At 44.5% G+C, this 14,413-nt stretch overlaps 1 protein-coding gene across 2 annotated transcripts in view; it reads right to left on the bottom strand.

The window, feature by feature from the left end:
• The window catches only part of LOC112219372 (leucine-rich repeat transmembrane neuronal protein 4-like), a 70,225-nt gene that overhangs the window by 37,331 nt on the left and 18,481 nt on the right, over positions 1–14,413 (bottom strand). The gene's annotated exons all lie outside the window — the stretch shown is intronic.

The following is a 14,413-nucleotide window of genomic DNA, read 5'->3' as shown; positions in this document are numbered from 1 at the left end:
CTGAAATGACATAACTTGCACACCATGCCACTGATGAATGCTAGATATGACGCCCTCAATGAAACAATTGAATATTGAAGCGTATATATGAAATGTAAATGTATGTTCTAAGTAATTTAGCAGAGCGACACAGTTGTTGCATTCATATTAAGGTAGCTATGTGAGCAAACCACATAACAAAGTCAGATGCTAGGTTTTCATCAAATTGGCAACAGATTTTAATGTGAATATTCAAAATCTGCATAAAGAAAATATTCACATTTTCCCAACAGTGGTGTGTTTCCACCATGCTGACTTGTTGAAGATAAAAATCAGTGTGTGATGACGTAGGTCACACAAAATGTACTTCGCTTACATTTTCATGTACTGAATAAAAATCTAAAGTTCAACATGTTTCCATTGCATTTTCAACTCTACCAATAGTTTTGTCAAAAATAAATAAATAATCTGTTGCGTTAAATATCAAATGTGCCGACTCTGGTCTTGGCACATGCACTCTAGCCAACAGCTCACAGACACAGTGCGGAAAAGGCTGTGTGGGGAGGCTACTTACATTATGAAATTATTATTGATAAGAGCGATATTTGTATTTGTCAAATGGCAGTCAAGCATCGATCATCACGTCACCAGAAAAAGACCCTTGATATTTATTTGAATGTACAGTTGAAGTCGGAAGTTTACATTAACTTAGGTTGGAGTCATTAAAACAAATTTTTCAACCACCTCATAAATTCCAGAAAATTATATCATGGCTTTAGAAGCTTCTGATAGGCTAATTGACATCATTTGAGTGAATTGGAGGTGTACCTGGGGATGTATTTCAAGGCCTACCTTCAAACTCCGTGCCTCTTTGCTTGACATGGGAAAGTCAAAAGAAATCAGCTATGACCTCAGAAAAAAAATTGTCTGGTTCATCCTTGGGACCAATTTCCAAACACCTGAAGGTACCACGTTCATCTGTACAAACAATAGTACGCAAGTATAAACACCATGGGACCACGCAGTCGTAATACCGCTCAGGAAGGAGACGCATTCCGTCTCCTAGAGATTAACATACCTTGGTGTGAAAAGTGTAAATCAATCCCAGAACAACAGCAAAGGACCTTGTGAAGAAGCTGGAGGAAACAGGTACAAAAGTATCTATATCCACCGTAAAACGAGTCCTATATTGACATAACCTGAAAGGCCGCTCAGCAAGGAAGAAGCCACTGCTCCAAAACTAATGATGACCATCGTTATGTTTGGAGGAAAAAGAGGGAGGCTTGCAAGCCGAAGAACACCATCTCAACCGTGAAGCACGGGGGTGGCAGCATCATGTTGTGGGGGTGCTTTGTTGCAGGAGAGACTGGTGCCAATGGACAATGACCTCAGGCATACTTCCTAAGTTGTGACAAAAAGGCTTAAGGACAACAAAGTCAAGGTATTGGAGTGGCCATCACAAAGCCCTGACCTCAATCCTATAGAAGCTGTGTGGGCAGAACTGAAAAAGCATGTGGGAACAAGGAGGCCCACAAACCTGACTCAATTACTCTAGCTCTGTCAGTAGGAATGGGCCAAAATTCACCCAACTTATTGTGGGAAGCTTGTGGAAGGCTACCCGAAACGTTTAACCCAAGTTAAACAATTTAAAGGCAATGCTACAAAATACTAATTGAGTGTATGTAAACTTCTGACCCACTGGGAATATGATGAAATAAATAAAGCTGAAATAAATAATTCTCTACTATTATTCTGACATTTCACATTCTTAAAATAAAGTGGTGATCCTAACTGACCTAAAACAGGGATTTTTTACTAGATTAAATGTCAGGAATTGTGAAAAACTGAGTTGAAATATATTTGGCTAAGGTGTATGTAAACTTCCGACTTCAACTGTAGCATCAATCTCATCACCATGCACTTTCACCACCGTGTGAATTTCATCGTAACTTATTTAATCTGTGACTCCAAGTTTCTTCAATATGATGGTTATTATATCAATATTTACGCATAAAGGCATTTCCACCGCAATTTCTCGCATAATTAATCTTACAGACACAAAAAGATCCCACCATGTCAAACGAACAAATGATCTGTCAGCATTTGTAAAATTGTACCGAAACGTACTGTTTCCATCATACCGTAGCTGTCGAGATGTTCTTTTATACAGTACTCGCATGAAAACTGTTGAAGAAAACGTGATTATAGTAAGTCGTTTTTCCCTTAATAAAGTAGCTATCAACAAAGTTAGTGCTAGTAAGAAAAGACGAGGGAGTATAGTTCACAAAGGCAAGTGTTTTTTTGCCTTAGTGAGATTAAATACCAACCTTTGCTGCTGTTTGAGAAAAAAAAATCTCTCATTCAGAATGCCCTAACCTGCAGTGCCTTTGCAAAGTATTCAGACCCCTTGAATTTTTCCACATTTTGTAAGGTTACTGCAGTGTTACTCACTATTTTTTTGTAAGGGGGGCCACTTTGGGTTGAGACAATCATTCAGAGTGCCACACAGATGTTTCATTTGTACTTTTTCTTCTGACATTATCAATTGAGAGAAAATTCAGAGCAATAGAGCAATTTATTTGATGTACAGCACATCACAAATATATATATACACATGTTATGTTTCCTATTCGATGTGTGTAAGACCCATATTAAGGGTTACCTCAGTAGTTCGATGAGCGAAAATGTGCCTTCTGCTCCTTGACTGAATTCATTCTACATGTATAGTCCGTTGGTACTATCCTTGTGAGGCAATCCAGGTGTGCATTGGTCAGTCTGTTTCTGTTTTTGTTTCACAATATTCATTGTTGAAAACGTTTCTTCACATGAACAAGTGTTGACAAAAATTGTCACCTTTTGCACGCACTGCTTCAGAAGTGGATACTCTGTGTCTGACACAAGGCTCCAGAAAGGGGTTCACCTGATCTTAGTTCACCTTACAATGTGTCAGTTTCCTGCAGCTCCTCTATCTCACTCTTTATTCCAGCATGGTCAGGACAGAGGGCTGTGATGACTGGGGTCAAAGATGACACTAGAACATGAAAGGGGTTCTCACTGACGTTGATAAACTCCTTGTATTCCATGATATCCTTGAATCTTGACTCAAACTTCTTCAACTCTTCCAACACACACAAATGCATCACAGCTAAAAATGTTGCAGTATGCTGGGTTGGATGTGGTAACTGCCCTGAGTTTTGGGAAATATGAACAGTATGGTGATTTAATTTTGAAATGCTGTGACCACACGCAGCATTTTGCCCAGTTGTATCTTTCCTTGGAGCTGGAGATTCACCATGTTCAGGTAGCATGTGATGTCAGTTAAAAAGCCAGAATTAATATCCACTATGGATCATCCAGCTCTGGCTCCTCTCTCCCTTTGCTTGTAACATGAATTTGAGGGAGGAGAAAGAGAAATCTTTCCAAACTGCCACAAAACAGCCAACTCACCTCGTTGTGAAATATCAAGTCGCCGTATTCTATCTAGTATTCCTCCAGCAACTCAGTGCCCTCGCAATAATAAATGGTCACCATGTGCACGACTTGCTGCATCACATTCTTTGAGTTTAGCCACAAGTGCTTCCTGATGAATGATACTGTACAATGAAATGTAACAAATTTGGGGAAATCCTCTCTCTTTCTCACCAGGCCTATGAATCCCTTCTCCTTACTTCGCATGTTTGGGGTGCCGTCAGTGCACACAGATGCCAGATTTGACCAGTCAATATTATTATCAGCAAAAAATGTAACATGGGCAGTAAACATTTTTGAGGGAAGCGGACCCAAACACATAATTGGGCAATGTCACTTACATCAGTGCTTTTGTCAAACGCAATTCTAAAACACGGCACCACGGATATGTCAGTAATCAGTCGCTTACCGATGTCCTCGCCGATGTCTTCGATGTGTCTTGTTATGGTCGAGTCAGAGTTGCAGTCCCTTAGTTTGTGAAATCAGCACATCGGTCACTTTCAGCTGAGGCCAAAAACTATTCTTTGACAATCTCCACATCTGTGAAGGTCTTCTTGTTTCTCGGAGTATCCAAGCAATCTCATATGTTGCCTCTGTTGTTTTCTCTGCAACAGTGCTAGATCTGTCCATCATCTGTTGTTGTTCTTTGAGCTGTCCTTTGAGTTGTGCAATTTTGCGGTTTCTGTGGTTGCTTTGTGGCAGATATGTTTTGTCAAAGTGGGCATGATGTGACTGGAAATGTCACTCTAAATTTGCTCGTTTAAAACAATTGACTGCTTTCTGGCAAATTGAGCAACTCCCATCATGCAGTACAAAAAATACTGGTATGTCCATTTCTCTTGGAACGTTCTGTGTTTTTCTTGAATTGACCGAATCCTTCTCTTTGCCACCGGAGCCATGTTAGCTACGTTAACTATGTTAGCTATGTTAGCTACGTTAGCTACGTTAACTATGTTAGCTATGTTAGCTATGTTAGCTAGGTGCATTTCCCCGCCGCCATCTTCCTGATCTTCCTGGTTCTGGTATCACATTGTCATAAGTACTCTGTACTTTGTTGCAGCATCTTTGGCAGCAATTAAAGTCTTGAGACTTCTTGGGTATGACACTCCAAGCTTGGCACGCCTGTATTTTGGGAGTTTCTCCCATTCTTCTCTGCGCTGTCAGGTTGGATGGGGAGTGTCGCTGCATAGCTATTTTCAGGTCTCTCCAGAGATGTTTGATCGTGTTCAAGTCTGGGCTCTGGCTGGGCCACTCAAGGACATTGAGAATCCATTTCCGAAGCCACTCCTGCGTTGTCTTGGCTCTGTGCTTAGGGTCGTTGTCCTGTTGGAAGGGGAACCTTAGGACCCCAGACTGGGGCGGAGTGCTCTGGAGCAGGTGTTCATCAAGGATCTCTCTGTACTTTGCTCTGTTTCCCTCGACTAGTCTCCCAGTCCCTCCCAGTCCTGAACACGCCCACAACATGATGTTGCCACTACCGTGCTTCACCGTAGGGATGGTGCAAGGCTTCCTCCAGACGTGACGCTTCAGTCTTGGTTTCATCAGAACAAAGAATCTTGTTTCTCATGGTCTGAGAGTCTTTAGGTGCCTTTTGGCAAACTCCAAGCGGGCTACATGTGCCTTTTACTGAGGAGTGGCTTCAATCTGGACACTACCATAAAGGCCTAATTGGTGGAGTGCTGCAGAGATGGTTGTCCTTCTGAAATGTTCTCCACAGAGGAACTCCGGAGCTCTGTCAGAGTGACCATCGGGTTCTTGGTCACCTCCCTTTCCAGATTGCTCTGTTTGGCCGGGCGGCCGGCTCTAGAAAGAGTCTTGGTGAGAGAAATAATCTTCTTCCATTTAAGAATGATGGTGGCCACTGTGTTCTTGGGGATCTTCAATGCTGCAGAAATGTTTTTGGTATCCTTCCCCAGATCTGTGCTTCGACACAATCCTGTCTCGGAGCTCTACGGAGAATTTATTCAATATCATGGCTTTTGCTCTGACATGCACTCTCTTGTTTTTGCTCTGACATGCACTGTAAGCTGTGGGAGCTTATATAAACAGGTGTGTGCCTTTCCAAATCATGTCCAATAAATTGGGTTTACCACAGGTGGATTCCAATCAAGTTGTAGAAACATCTCAAGGATGATCAATGGAAACAGAATGTACCTGACCTTGATTTGGAATCGCATAGCAAAGGGTCTGAATACCTATACAGGGTCTGAATACAGTATATATACCTAAATAAAGTATTTCAGTTTTTAATTTTTAATACATTTGCAAACATTTCTACAAGCTTGTTTTCGCTTTGTCATTATGGATTATTGTGTGTAGATTGCTGAGGATTTTTTTCTTTAATCCATTTTAGAATAAGGCTGCAACGTAACAAAATGTGGAAAAAGTCAAGGGGTCTGAATACTTTCCGAAGGCACTGTATATGGTGATGCTACAGCTCACTCATGAAAAGACGTATGGTTTTCATGAATTCATAATGGTATGTAAATGTTGTACTTGTCTGGGCCTTGAATTGCATTTACATTCTGTGCCCCCTCAGTATTTCCTAATGTTCTGACCTTGGTGGTTTGAGTGCCCATTGCCCACACTATTGCCTTACATTGGCTTTAGTGTCTTTTTAATAACCGCACTGGACACACACTGGACATGAAGAAACAGGCTTCTTTCTTTTACAACTCCGATGCTGATGTCTTCAGCGAGTTTTCTGCCATTGAAATCGTTGTGCGGGCCACTTACATGTTCTTTCAGGACACATTAGTCCAAAAAAGTGTAAAAATATACAGTATATATACTATAATATTATATATACACACACACACACACACACATATTGTATACTGTTCTGTACTGAATTCACACCCCTTGAAATGAATTCAAAATGGATTCAAGTTAGATGTATTTTGTCACTGGCCTACACAAAATTCCCCATCATGTCAAAGTGGAATTATGTTTTTCACATTTTTACAAATTAATAAAAAATGAAAAGATGAAATGTCTTGAGTCAATAAGTATTCAACTCCTTTGTTATGGCATGCTAAAATAGGTTCAGGAGTAAAAATGTGCTTAACAAGTTACTTAACAAGTTGCATGGACACACTGTGTGCAATAAAATGTTTAATATGTATAATATGCTTAACATGCTTTTTAAATGATGACCTGATCAATGTACCCCACACATACTGTACCACAAAGACCAGGGTGGTTTTTCAATGCCTCGCAAAGAAGGGCATCGATTGGTAGATTGGGGGGAGCAGACATGGAAGTTGGTGAGGTTATTATTACACTTTGGATGGTGTGTCAATACACCCAGTCACTACAAAGATACAGGCGTCCTTCCTAACTCATATGCCAGAGAGGAAGGACTTTAAAACAGTTACAGAGTTTATTGGCTGTAACAGGAGAATAATGAGGATGGATCAACAACATTCTAGTTACTCTACAATACTCTACAGAATACAAATATTCCAAAACATGCATCTTGTTTGCAACAGGGCATTAAAGTAATACTGCAAAAAATGAGGCAAAGCAAATTCACTTCTTGTCCTGAACACAAAATGTTATGTTTGGGGCAAATCCAATCCAACACATGACATCCATGCTTTTGTTACTTCTAGGTTAGATTACTGCAATGCTCTACTTTCCGGCTACCCGGATAAAGCACTAAATAAACTTTGGTTAGTGCTAAATACGGCTGCTAGAATCCTGACTAGAACCCAAAAAATGTATCATATTTCTCCAGTGCTAGCCTCCCTACACTGGCTTCCTTTTAAGGCAAGGGCTGATTTCAAGTTTTACTGCTAACCTACAAAGCATCACATGGGCTTGCTCCTACCTATCTTTCCGAATTGGGCCTGCCGTACATACCTACACGTACTCTATGGTCACAAGATGCAGGGTAGCCTAGTGGTTAGAGTGTTGGACTAGTAACCGGAAGGTTGCAAGTTCAAACCCCTGAGCTGACAAAGTACAAATCTGTTGTTCTGCCCCTGAACTGTTCCTAGGCCATCATTGAAAATAAGAATTTGTTCTTAACTGATTTGCCTAGTTAAAAAAAAAAAAAAATTGTCCTTAGAATTTCTAAGCAAACAGCTGGAGGCAGGACTATCTCCTATAGAGCTCCATTTTTATGGAATGGTCTGCCTACCCATGTGAGAGACCTACTCGGTCTCAACTGAAGACTCATCTCTTCAGTACGTCATATGATTGAGTGTAGTCTAGCCCAGGAGTGTGAAGGTGAACGGAAAATCTCTGGAAGCAAACGAACCGCCCTTGCTGTCTCTGCCTGGCAGATTCATCTCTCTCCACTGGGATTCTCTGCCTCTAACCCTATTACAGGGTCTGAGTCACTGGCTTACTGGTGCTCTTCTATGTCGTCCCTAGGAGGGGTGCGTCACTTGTGTGGGTTGAGCTGCTGACGTGGTTCCTGTCTGGGTTGGCGCCCCCCCCTTGGGTTGTGCCGTGGCGGAGATCTTTGTGGGCTATACTCGGCCTTGTCTCAGAATGCTAAGTTGGTGGTTAAAGATATCCCTCTAGTGGTGTGGGGGCTGTGCTTTGGCAAAGTGGGTGGGGTTATATCCTTCCTGTTGGGCCCTGTCCGGTGGTATCATCGGATGGGGCCACAGTGTCTCCTGACCCCTCCTGTCTCAGCCTCCAGTATTTATGCTGCAGTAGTTTATGTGTCGGGGGGCCAGGGTCAGTCTGTTATATCTGGAGTTTTTCTCTTGTCTTATCCGGTGTCCTGTGTGAATTTAAGTATGCTCTCTCTAATTCTCTCTTTCTCTCTCACAGAGGACCTGAGCCCTAAGACCATGCCTCAGGACTACCTGGCATGATGACTCCTTGCTATCCCCAGTCCACCTGGCTGTGCTGCTGCTCCAGTTTCAACTGTTCTGCCTGCGGCTATGGAACCCTGACCTGTTCCCTGGACGTGCTACCTGTCCCAGACCTGCTGTTTTCAACTCTCTAGAGACAGCAGGAGAGGTAGAGATACTCTCAATGATCAGCTATGAAAAGCCAACTGACATTTACTCCTGAGGTGCTGACTTGTTGCACCCTCAATAACTACTGTGATTATTAGTATTTTACCATGCTGGTCAGTTATGAACATCTTGGCCATGTTCTATTATAATCTCCACCAAGCACAGCCAGAAGAGGACTGGCCACCCCTCATCCAGTATCTCCGAAACTTCCCAGGGTTCACAGAGAATGGTAAGGCAAACAAAAAACATCCAGTCAGCGGCAGTCTTGTGGGTGAAAACAGCTCGTTGATGAGAGGTCAAAGGAGAAAGGCAAGAATCATGCTAGCTAACAGGCGGGCCACAAACAGGCAAATAATGGTGCAGTACAATAGTGTAGAGGTCGACCGATTAATCGGAATGGCCGATTAATTAGGGACGATTTCAGGCTTTCATAACAATCGGTAATCGGCATTTTTGGAAACCGATTATGGCCGATTACATTGCACCCGACGAGGAGACTGGGTGGCAGGCTGACTACCTGTTACTCGAGTGCAGCAAGGAGCCAAGGTAAGTTGCTAGCTAGCATTAAACTTATCTTATAAAAAACTATTTTAACACAATCACTAGCTAGCTACACATGGTTGATAATATTACTAGTTTATCTAGCTTGTGCTGCGTTGCCTATAATCAATGCGGTGCCTGTTCATTTATCATCAAATCACAACCTAATTCGCCAAACGGGTGATGATTTAACAAGCGCATTCGCGAAAAAAGCACTGTCGTTGCACTAATGTGTACCTAACCATAAACATCAAAGCCTTTCTTAAAATCAATACACAAGTATATATTTTTAAACCTGCATATTTAGTTAATATTGCCTGCTAATATGAATTTATTTTAACTAGGGAAATTGTGTCACTTCTCTTGCGTTCAGTGCAAGCAGAGTCAGGGTATATGCTGCAGTTTGGGTCGCCTGGCTCGTTGCGAACTGTGTGAAGACCATTTCTTCCTAACAAAGACTAATTCATTTTCCAGAATTGTACATAATTATGACATAACATTGAAGGTTGTGCAATGTAACAGCAATATTTAGACTTAGGGATGCCACCCGTTAGATAAAATACGGAACAGTTCTGTATTTCACTGAAAGAATACACTTTATGTATTCGAAATGATAGTTTCCAGGTTTGACCATATTAATGACCCAAGGCTCGTATTTCTGTGTGTTATTATTTTATAATTAAGTCTATGATTTGATAGAGCAGTCTGACTGAGCGGTGGTAGGCAGCAGCAGGCTCGTAAGCATTCATTCAAACAGCACTCCTGCATTTGCCAGCAGCGCTTCGCTGTGCTTCAAGCATGTGCTTCAAGCAAGTTTATGACTTCAAGCCTGCCAACTCCCGAGATTAGGCTGGCAATACTATAGTGCCTATAAGAACATCCAATAATCAAAGGTATGTGAAATACAAATAGTATAGAGAGAAATAGTCCTATAATTCCTAGAATAACTACAACCTAAAACTTCTTACCTGGGAATATTGAAGACTCATGTTAAAAGGAACTACCAGCTTTCATATGCTCTCATGTTCTGAGCAAGGAACTTTTTTACATGGCAAATATTGCACTTTTACTTTTGTTACGTTTTTTTTTTGTCAAAGGAGAGGAGGACCAAAATGCAGCGTGGTTATTTGTATACATCTTTAATAAAGATGAAAACACAAACAGTATACAAAAACAATAACCGTGAAAAAACCTAAACAGCCTATTTTTTTTTATTTTTATAAAAAATAATTTATTATCTTCAATACCATTCATTCTTTACAACTCATAATTTTCATACATACTCAAATAATGGTATTTTAATTTAACTAATTTAACTAAACATAAACCCCAAACAAAACCTCAGGGGAGCATCTTCCCTCCCCGTCACCCTACAAAATACCTTTCCCTATCTCCCTGTCCCTAATCTATCCGTTCACAAATCTAAATGACACCCATCCCTAAACCCCCCTTCCACCTCTTCCGAGCAGCATGCTGCCCCCACTTCCTCTCCTCCCTCAAATCTCCTTCCACCCTCCTCACTATCCCTTCCACCCCCCAATCTCTCCCTGTCTTCACCATGTTCTGCCTGGCTTCCCACAGCCCCCGTTTAAAGAGACTCATGAGAAGCCAGAGCAGAAACCTGTCCCTATCCGTCCCTCTCACTCTCCCTACATCTCTCTCTAACCTGGCCCACGTCGATACAAAATCCCCCCTTACCAAACCTAACAACACCCGTGCCCTAGCCCATACTACTCCGGCAAAGGCACAGTCCCAAAAGACATGGCGCACAGTCTCCTCCCTGCCACAAGAGGATCTTGGAAAGGTGGGGGATTGCACCAAACTATACCGGTAGATGATGGAACGTACCGGCAAGCACTTATGGAGGCTCAACCAATTCAGGTCCTTGAGTCTGTTGTCCAGACCCCGCGCCTGCACTCCCTCCCAGACCACTTCTGAGATGCCCACTACAGGCGCCGGACTCCCTGCCTTTCTGACCTCCTCGTGCAGGTGCCTGTGATCTAAACCTACTCGGGCAACTTCAACCTCAGGGTGCGCACGCAGCCACTTGGCCACATGACCAAAGTGCCACGGCAGCTGTTCCGCCCGAGGACCCGTGTTAGACCACACCATTACGCTTCTCGCCTGATACGAGAAGAACACCCGCAGGAGGTAACCTGACGGGTGTATCACTGGATGAGCAAGCTCCGTTAACAAGAAAGAAAAAAAAATTGTGTCCAGCTTGAGGGGGAAATGTGGTACCCCCCTACCTCCCTCCCCGATGGGACAGATCATGCGTGCCCTGGCGACCCACTCGCACCTGCCACTCCACATGAACTGAAACACAAGCCTCACTAGAGGCCTCCTCAGACAAGCCGGCAATGGGTAGATGTATGCCAAATACAAAAGAGACGGCAACACATCCACCTTTAGGACCAGGACTTTGCCCATAAAAGACAAATACCTAGCCTTCCACATTGCTAGCTTCCTCTGTACCACTGCGATACGCATGTTCCAGTTTAGCGTCGCTGAGCCGGAGGTCTCAAAATGGACCCCGAGAATCCTCAGGGCCCCCTCACAGAGAGATAACCCCCCAGGCACATCCGTTCTACCGCGCCATCCGCGAAAAACTTGACGGAAGACTTTGCATGGTTCAGAACTGCTCCCGACGCTCGGGTGAAATCCCCAAAGATGGCAAGGGACCTTGTCAGGCACGAGTCCTTGCACAGCAGCAAGGAAGTGTCGTCGGCGTACTGCGTCATCTTAACACGCAGCCCACCACTTCCAGGGATCAACAAGCCTTCCACCCCTGTGTCTGCCCTAATGGCAGCCCCCAGAGGCTCCATGTACAGAACGAAGAGGAGAGCCGAGAGTGGGCACCCCTGCCTGACCCCAGACGAGAGGTCAAAAACGTACCCCAAGTGACTATTTACACTAACTCGGCACCCCGCTCCGACATATAATGTACGAATCCATCCTATGAACTTCTCCCCAAATCCTAATCGACCTAACACTCTGAATAAAAAGGATCTATTCACGCGATCAAAGGCTTTCGCCTGATCTAGCGCTGCTACCATTAAAGGCAGTCCTCTATCTTCAACCCAAGCGATGGAGTCCCTGATTAACTGTAGGTTCCATCTAATAGAGCGGCCCTCTACCCCGCACGTCTGATCCTCATGGACGACGTAGGGAAGGGCTGTGCGCAACCGGTCTGCTAAAACCTTTGCAAGTAGCTTGTAATCTACACAGAGCATGGTCAACGGCCGGCAGTTTCCAAGGTCTGTTACTTCCCCCTTCTTATATAAAAGTGACAGCACACCAACAGCCATTGATCCCCCCGGGACCCCCGTCTCAAGGATGGCCTTCAAGACTTCGAGGACCACTGGTCCAAGTATACCCCAAAACTTGAGATAAAACTCAGCCGGCAGCCCATCCATCCCAGGCACCTTCCCTTTTCCCATCCTCCTAAGAGCGCTTTCAACCTCTTCTAGTGAAATCTGGGCCTCCATCACTTCTCTAATGTCCTCCAGCAACCGCCTGGACAAGTGTTCTAAAAACACATTTCCCTGCTCTACATCTATTTCCCTTTCCTTAAATAAACCTTGGAAATGATCAGTTGTCACCCTGACCATATCCTCTGGTTCTCTAACTATACTACCATTTTCTTCCCTAACGCCATGCATTACCTTCCTACTCTGTCTGGCCCTAACCGACTTAAAGAACATAGCAGAACAAGTCTCATTGTGTTCTAGAAAGCCACTATGCGCACGCTCCAGGAAAGCTCGAGCCTTCCGCTCCTGCATCTCCCTGAGCTGCGCCTTTAGGGTTGCGGATCTCTCCCAGTCAAACGACCCGCCGAGGTTGCCTGCCTCGTAACTTTTGGATACGATCCACCTCCCTCCTCTCCTCCCTTTTTTTCCTCTTGCAATACCCTAATATAAAAGCCCTAATCCTCACCTTAACTAATTCCCACCACTCTAACACCCCCTCGCACATGGACCGGAGGCCTTCAAGCCTCCAAAAGAAACCATAAAACCCGTCAACAAAAGCCTGCTCCTCCAGCACATCCCGATCTAACTTCCAGTACCCCCTACCAAAGAGGCAGACTGGCGACCCCACCTGCAGGAGCACCCCGTCGTGATCCGAAAAGAAAACAGGCAACAGCCGCCCAGACAACTTACCCAGAGACCTGGGTACAAAAATATAGTCGAGCCTCCGCTCAACCCCCCTGGAGTTGCGCCATGTAGGACCGGCCATTTTCGGAGTAGTGTGTGCAGACCACCATCTACCAGACCATGGCAAGCCATTAGCCCGGTAATGGCGCCTGCACTGCTATCCCCCCCTATTTCTAAATCTGTATTAAAATCCCCCCCTATCACTAATTTCCTATTTGTGACACACAGGGGCGTCAGACAGTCCACCATCTCCCTCCTGTCTGCCACCACCTGTGGCCCATACACCACCACTAATCTAAATTTACAATCCCTTATCGTGACATCCACCCCTATAACCCTCCCTGCATTACCACAAAAGAATCCTCCACTTTTACCTCCCTGTGCCCACACAAAATCCCTACCCCGATGAGTGCACCCCCAATACCCCAAACCGACTCCCCCTTGTCCCACTCCCTCTTTAACCTACTAACATCCCCTCCATCCCTCAGGTGAACCTCCTGTAAAAAACAAAAATCAAACCCCACACCCTCCAAATAACTAAAAACCGCCCTCCTCTTAACAAAATCCCTTAAACCCCTTACATTTAAACTAACAAAAGTAAAATTAGACCCCATGAAAGAATGAAATAAAAACATGTAATACACTCAAATTCTAAACCCAGACAGAAAAAAAAAAAACAGGAGACTCACCCGATGCTCCCCTGCTCCATATCTACCGGTGAAAACACCATCCGTACTCCCGACATCCACCCCTCTTCCTCCATCTCACCAACCCAGGATGCAGGAATAGTGTTTGGCTCCGGGGTGCCCTGCACCCTGGGTCTACCCCCACACTCCTCCCCCTCCCCAGTGCTGCAGCTGGTTTGGAGAAAAAAAAATCGGGGAGGCTGAGTCCCCAAACAAAAAACTCCCCACCTCCTCCTGTACCCAGTCCTGAGTCTTGTTAGGTGTGTCCCCACCCAACAGAAGTTGAGGGCCTGGGGAGACCAGCAGCAACCCAGAGGTTTCTCCCACCCCCATCACTCTCTTGACCATCCCCTCCCTCTCACTGTCGGCCAATCGCACCCTCCTCTTCATTCTCTTCTTTGGTGATGGCGGCAGTGGAGAGATACCACCCTCCCCCCCTGCCAGCTCCTCCACCATACCCCTCATCTCTCTCATCTCATCTCCCCACCAGGGCACTTTCCCCCCACTCTACTTGCTCTTCCACCGTCTCCTTCTCCACCACTCCTCCCTCGCTTTCTTCTCTCTCATGCTCCTCGACTCGGTTGCCTTCTTCCGCCGCTTTTCCTGG

Source organism: Oncorhynchus tshawytscha, linkage group LG20 (assembly GCF_018296145.1).
Source record: "Oncorhynchus tshawytscha isolate Ot180627B linkage group LG20, Otsh_v2.0, whole genome shotgun sequence".
NCBI classification, from domain to species: domain Eukaryota; kingdom Metazoa; phylum Chordata; class Actinopteri; order Salmoniformes; family Salmonidae; genus Oncorhynchus; species Oncorhynchus tshawytscha.
Note: the sequence above shows the minus strand (reverse complement) of the source record. Positions and strands in the feature narration are given on the sequence as shown.